The sequence below is a fragment of the Schistocerca serialis genome, chromosome 1, assembly GCF_023864345.2.
Source record: "Schistocerca serialis cubense isolate TAMUIC-IGC-003099 chromosome 1, iqSchSeri2.2, whole genome shotgun sequence".
NCBI classification, from domain to species: domain Eukaryota; kingdom Metazoa; phylum Arthropoda; class Insecta; order Orthoptera; family Acrididae; genus Schistocerca; species Schistocerca serialis.
Window position 1 is genome coordinate 477,229,766 of NC_064638.1, and position 7,209 is coordinate 477,236,974.

The following is a 7,209-nucleotide window of genomic DNA, read 5'->3' on the forward strand; positions in this document are numbered from 1 at the left end:
TGAATTAAAACTTAATGATCCCCAATGTAAAGACACATTTATTGTTCACACATAGTTTTGTGTAGACAAACGGCTGTACCGAAAGAAGATTAGAAGACCTGCAAGAATGTTATGCTACGCAGGCTGCATGGATATCAGGCAACATGTAATACCCGGCCAGTGTGGTAAGCTGGAACAAGTGTATCCGGTCCTTAACGTGTTAAGCCTCAGAATCCATAGTCTTAGTGCTCAATCAGTTGTAACATTTTCCCGGTCCGTATTCCCGGGTGCTCTCCTTGAACTAGCGCCGTTGATCCTGAAGCAGATAAGAGGGCTCTAGGGCAGCCTCTACAGGGAGAGCGAAGCCGCCGGGAGGCGGGGGAGGGGTTGTGACGTCATTCCGCACTGACACACTTGGCTCCGATAGAACTTGGCGCCTACGGAGCATGCGTAGAAGTGGGACGCCACGTATGTCGAAAGCTGAGTGGCGGCGCTGTCCCTCCGAAGTCAGGATGGCCGAGCGGTCTAAGGCGCTGCGTTCAGGTCGCAGTCCACTTCTGTGGGCGTGGGTTCGAATCCCACTTCTGACAAATATTTTCTTGCGTCGACTCACTCACAGTGACTATGAGGCAGTATAATTCATACCGTAGTTGAGAACAAAACGTTATGCATTACAGTTTTCTTTCTTTTTGTTGGTTGTCGAAATATACATATCGGAATCCCTGTCCAGTCAGGTTACTACTTGCCCATGCAGGCTTTTGCCCTGCAACTTCGTTACTTTCTCTGTTGGTATCAGCTGGAATCATTTGCAACGCACTCAGACATCATCAACACCTATATTACTGCGTAAGAAAAGGTCAACTTAAAAACAAATTTCTCTGTTCACTAACAGAAAGTCAAATTTTAGTTTCGAATTTTATTCTTTGTCAAATTGACTTACCGACAGAGGAAAGAAGGGGGGGGGGAGAAGGAATTATATTTCAAGTTAAGGACTCCCGTTTCATGCTGCTGTTCTGCATTTGTTTTTAATAATGACGAGAAATGGCTCCTGCAGTTTTATATAAACCGTAATAGTAGATAGTCACAGAAAAATCCCTGTATCACTTCTCGGCTTTTAAGAGAGTGAAATCACGCTCTTCGCTGTTAGGGAGAGAAAGAGAGAGCAGTAAAAAATATTTCTGAGAATTCAAAACCACGTTGGACAACGCTTTGAAATCGTGAGTGTAATTCTTTTACTGAAATGGGACTAGAACAACTGAAACAGGAAGCCACCTTCACTAAAAATAAGAAATGAAAAGTTATTCATCGCGCCAACAGCAAAAAATCAGGATATTTTGCTTAGTAAAACTGCAGCTTTGTTTGACAAATTCTTCCCATTCTCTTGTGAACAAAACCAGGTTTCGATAGTTATAGTTGGAGCTATAAGACAAAAAAGATAGAAGGTAGCACACATGTTTCAATAAAACAACTAGCTTTTTAAATATGGGCTTCAAATTTACTCAGACTTTAAGTACAGATATAAGCGATTGGCGACAGACAGTTACTGAGATCGGGTGTTGCAGGAAGCTGTCAGAAATCCCCACTGACTACTGATTACACTGTGGTGAAAGTATTTATAAATAATTTTGTTTCCTCATCCGGAGGCTGTTGCAGACTTGGATGAGCGAGTTTCGCTGCCAGTTAATTGGAAACGAGTGATACAAATGTATGAGCATTGCTGCGTCAAGATAAGATTAAGAAGTGTTCCCTTTCTCCTACCTTATCTTTCTCGTTCTAGACGTCCGCAAACTTTCCTGATAACACAAAGGAAATCGTGAAGTTATGGAAGTTCAGTCCCACTGAATGTTGTGAGTAAAAAAAAAGAAAAAAAGGCCAAATGTATTGTGAAATTTTTCGTGAATTTGAATAATGTTGGAAAAAATGTACGGCGAATAAGACTGCACGATCTATGTAACCCATCAGAAAAATGTACTTTCATCCTCTTTAAAATTCCAAGATAAACGCTGTGCTTTAAACCGTCAATTGGCATTTAATTTGCTGTACATGATTCGAGTATCCTTTCACAGGTGAGTCAAATGTCTGTCTCTTCTATTTCATTTCTTGCTTTTAGACAAATATTTTCACAGAACATACGACCGCTATTTTTGTAAGTTTTTGTTTGTTTCTCCGACACTTAAATATCATACCGATGGAACATTTAAAGTGCAGAATGGCTAGGCTTTGAAGAGACGACCTTTTTAACACTTCGTTTATATAACTAGCAGCGGCTGTTCGTACAAAATTTCAATTTTCTGTCAAATGAATAAGTATTGCAAAATTACCCTATTTCCTTTCAGGCAATTAATTTTTTTTTTTTTTTTGCAAGACTAGACCTCATGCTGGTCAGTTTGATACCAAATTTTCCAGTTCCCACTCCTTGTTTGGCTATGAAAATTGGGACAGAAATACATTGTGTAATTTCTATGGCGTCTTTGTTTTCGCTCCGCTCAAATATTTGATCAAAAATGTCTTATTGAAAGCGAAATAACTCTTTTAAGGAGGTGTTTTTTATTTCATTTCCATCAGTATCATGTAAAGGCATGATATTGGTATTCAAATAGTAAGATTTTTATACTATGTATGGGTGTATTATAAAAATCTTATGAACAATGTGATTTACAGTAGGTACAGGCACATTGCTCGCCAAGAATCTTATCCATAAACAATTTGAGGACGTTGAAGTCCTCAAAATTTTCAACTACTGCATCAAAGCCTTCGCATGATTGGAAACAAGAATGTGTTGTCCAGTTAGTGCAAGATAATTACTGAATCTATCTTTTTGCACCAAACCTAAATTATTATAGGTAGTGAACAATCTAGTGTGTTCCATGAAATACCACAGCCATTTCAAAAAATCATAACTTGGAAACTGTTAGAGTGGGATAATCTCTGCTTGTTGCAAAACGATTAGCAGCTTAAAGTTATTTCCCGTTGTCCCCGTAGACCCGGAGACGCTTTGCGGCACGACCATCCCATCAGTTGTCAGCTGCGCTGCTGGAGGGGTGGAACACCATACCACAGGGAACTCCTTGCCAATTTTGCGGCCAGCGTGGCAGCATGTTGCAGAGCACCATTTGCGTCCGTGATCATTACACACTCCGTTAAGAAGCATGTCCCACCTTTTGTAATGTTCAGTGGACCGTCATAAACAGGGGTAACTTCAGTGTGATTATTGTCTTTGAATAAAAGTGTCATTTCTATTCGTCTCTTTGTGTATTTGTTTCAGTTATCGCCTGTACTATACTGTACCAGTTCTTTCTACATATGGTCCAAGTTTCGTCGAGTACGTTACTTGACAGTGACACATAATGTGAAACCTACTTTCGTCCTTAAGTTTTGCAGTCCAGTGTACTTTCAGAAGTGTTTCTACTGGAGTCGAGACGTAAGCCAGCCAAGTGGAAGGTTACAGTGTCGTGATTAAAAACCATAGCGGCTACTACCGTTGTTGCCGGCCGGAGTGGCCGAGCGGTTAAAGGCGCTACAGTCTGGAACTGCACAACCGCTACGGTCGCAGGTTCGAATCCTGCCTCGGGCATGGATGTGTGTGATGTTCTTAGGTTAGTTAGGTTTAAGTAGTTCTAAGTTCTAGGGGACTTATGACCACAGCAGTTGAGTCCCATAGTGCTCAGAGCCATTTGATTTTACTACCGTTGTTGCATTATTATTACTGAAATAAAAATCGCAACGGAAAAGAAAAAAGAAATGTGTGGGTGAAGGAAAAACTACAGAGCCGTACGTAATTAAGTCATCATGAAACACAATCGAAAATGGTTCAAATGGCTCTGAGCACTATGGGACTTAACATCTGAGGTAATCAGTCCCCGAGACTTACAACTACTTAAACCTAACTAACCTAAGGAGGTCACGTACATCTATGCCCGAGGCAGGATTCGAACCTGCGACCGTAGCAGCAGCGCGGTTCCGGACGGAAGCGCCTAGAACCGCTCGGCTACAACGGCCGGCTGAAACACAATCGCATGAACTAAAATCAGAGGACTTTGATAAGAATAAAAAACTTTCGGAAAATCTCGAATGCAAGTTTCGAACATATCTTGTGTATTACAGATTGAATTATCACTCTGCAGCGGAGTGTACGCTGATTTGAAACTTTCTAGCAGACTAAAACCATTTGCCGAACCAGGACTCGAATGTGTGACCTTTCACGTTCGCGGGCAAGTGTTCACTGAGCACGTGCACGCGAAAGACAAATTGATCAGGAAGTTTCCTCAGTTGTCCATTGTACAATGAAATATTCAAAAACAGCATACAAAAATGCAGCAGGTTATATCACCAAGAAATCGCTTTTAATTTTTGCGATCAGTATTTATTACTTTCACTACAAATACAATGCATGTATGTTTACGCTAACATTAAAAAATAAGATAGAATTTAAAGACTTCTGTGGTACCATTCTACTTCCCCTTCTGCGAATCGGTAAATTCACTTCGTACTTCCTTTGCTGACGGTGGCCAACTATGTAGAGTGGTCAGGAGCTGTCTGAAAAGCTCGTAAGGGTGTTGCAGGGGAAGTTGCGCTGACAATTAATAATTAAGAAAAAATTCGATGCGTTGCGCCTTTTTGGAGTTATTTAGCATTGAAGTTAGTCAATCAGGTCGTTGCACGCGTATACTCAAGCAGCCTGCTAGAGATACTGTCGCCAAACTTGTTCTTTGTTTGGTTTCGTCAAACCTAACAAACGTAGCATTTACTCATGTAGCTTAAATTTATCACTTACGAAAAAAGGCACATTTTTACTAGAAATGTGCATTTACTCACGGTCCGACAGATGTCTGTGAATTACCACATGTTAGCGCGTGCAAGTCCTTGAATTCATGCGCAAAACGACCTGACAGGATAACTTCAAAGCTAAACGGCACAATATATCAATTTTTTCATAACAATTATTTCTCAGCACAATTTCCCCTGCAACGCCCTTACAAGTTTTCACATTGTTTCTAACCATTCTATATGCCTTTAGGGGTTTCAGTGGGACATTCGTTTAGGCCCATAAGCCCTTGCATCATTCTCCTTTTCAACGCTAACATTTTTGCACCAGTATTCAACACAGAAAACTTCTGCAAGTTTGAGAAAAACTCCGATCAACTGGCGAGTTCGGCACGTACTTGCAGCAAGATACAAGGAACTGTTTCCACTAGCTTGCGGAAGCTGCGTCTGGACGGTGACGAAACTTGCCGAAGTCGACTTGCTATATGTGTTCCAACGTCAAAGAACTTGAAGAATCAGATTCTGAAAGCCACTTGCGGAAATTGCTTACTAGTGGACACAAGTCCACACGCCACAGTCCGAGCAACGTTCCTGAGGGTTACCAGCGATCGTGACCTCCCCATATCCTATTAGTTATCGTGCAACGCCGGGAACAGCGCTCTTGTCTTCCGTGAAACGCACTGTACATCGCCAAATACATTCTTTTAAAACAGTCCTGTGTTACGATCACTGTTAAGTTCCTTGCAACAGCAGAGCGTAATGAAACACGGTAATCCATCCATAACATGTCTCGTCAATTTAAAGAAATAAGTTGCATGCGATCGCTGACCTTAGTTCTCCGTAAGCATTGACAGAGCACGCCCCTTCCACTGTTTCTCGTATCTATCGACAGTCTTGTCTATGCTTTCCTCCTTCTTTGCTCGTCACCCTCTGTCTGTGCACCACTCAGCGCCGAAATAGCTGATAAGGATTATTTCTTCTGAAGGTTACTACTTGAATCAAACATTTAGCCCAGAAACAAATTTCTGCAGAGACTGCCTGGCAGATTTAAGCTATTTGCCTGACCAGCACTCAAAACAGGAACATCGTCGCTTGGGGAATATTCTCTTAACAGCTGGGCCACACAAGATTCATCTTGAGGTTGAAGATAACTCTTGTGGTTGTTTTTGGATAACTTCTTTTTTTAGCAGACACAGTTATTTCTTCTTTTTTAACCAGACGTGTTCCGCTGATGATACACGCTCATCAGTAGTAGTGGGGTAGTGGGCATATCAAACCATTGTTCTGTTACAAAAACAAACTCGCCTGTTGCCCTAGCTCCCCTTATGTAAACAAACCGTTGCTTTGGGTTCTTGTTGTGTTTACTTAAGACGTAATTAATGAGCAATAATGGTCTTAGTGTCTGCTTCGATCTGATAAGAGCACCAGCACGAAGCATAAGAGATCATTCTCTGCTTGATTAGAACGTAAATATTAATTCTTCCACCTCTCTCTTTTTCATTAAATTATTATTATTATTATTATTACTATTATTAGCTATTTACTAATATTTTCTTTTTCCTACGGTGCAGCCAGCTCCTGATGATAATACAGTTGACCAAACTGATTTATGGGAAACATTCGATTTTCCACTGCAGTTACCGGATTTGTCAGACCTTAGGTTTCCACCAACTATTTCGACAAACTTTGAGCTTCTAGCGCGTCTGCAGCAATGGTCCACCAGCTCAATGTCGCAGGACGACATAAAAGAACTGTTCTTCTACGACAGTGAGTTACTGTTATCATGTACGATAGCATCAACATTCTTGCTGTTACTGTGGCGTACCTGACGTGTTAAAGTTTTTTTGCTCACAGTTATGTCAGTCTAAATGTGAGAAACAGTAAGCGTATAGTTGTGTGCATGCCCCCTGGTCATGATTTCAATACTTTGTTTGAAAATCCTCAGTTCACAGGCAAGAATGTTATGCGTTCATCGCGTGAGTGGTGGCAGGTATGTGAGGATTTCTCAAAAGCAGCTTCTCTGTTCAGCGATCGAACCGCTCGTCCTGTGTTACTGGTCTGACACACAAGTGTGTCGATGACTACCCAACAACATTTACATTTGACTGCGTGTTATGCACTGTGGTGTTAGTCGCTAGGTCCCACATTCCTGTGCAAGAATGTTTTTTACTCTATATTAGAGTAGCAAGAGTGTTAAGTTCCTTATTTACCACCGTATTCTTTAAGAAAAATCGGTAAAATTGCAAAAAAAAGAAAAAGTTCAAATGTGTGTGAAATCTTATGGGACTTAACTGCTAAGGTCATCAGTCCCTAAGCTTACACACTACTTAACCTAAATTATCCTAAGGACAAACACACACACCTATGCCCGAGGGAGGACTCGAACCTCCGCCGGGACCAGCCGCACAGTCCATGACTGCAGCGCCTGAGACCGCTCGGCTAATCTCGAGCGGCGGTAAAATTGCA

At 41.4% G+C, this 7,209-nt stretch overlaps 1 non-coding gene across 1 annotated transcript; it reads left to right on the forward strand.

Moving 5' to 3' along the window:
• Positions 1 to 485: 485 nt before the first annotated feature.
• On the forward strand, positions 486 to 569 carry Trnal-cag (transfer RNA leucine (anticodon CAG)). Its single transcript has one exon. It is a non-coding gene; the product is annotated as a tRNA-Leu (tRNA).
• The last annotated feature ends 6,640 nt before the right edge of the window (positions 570 to 7,209 follow it).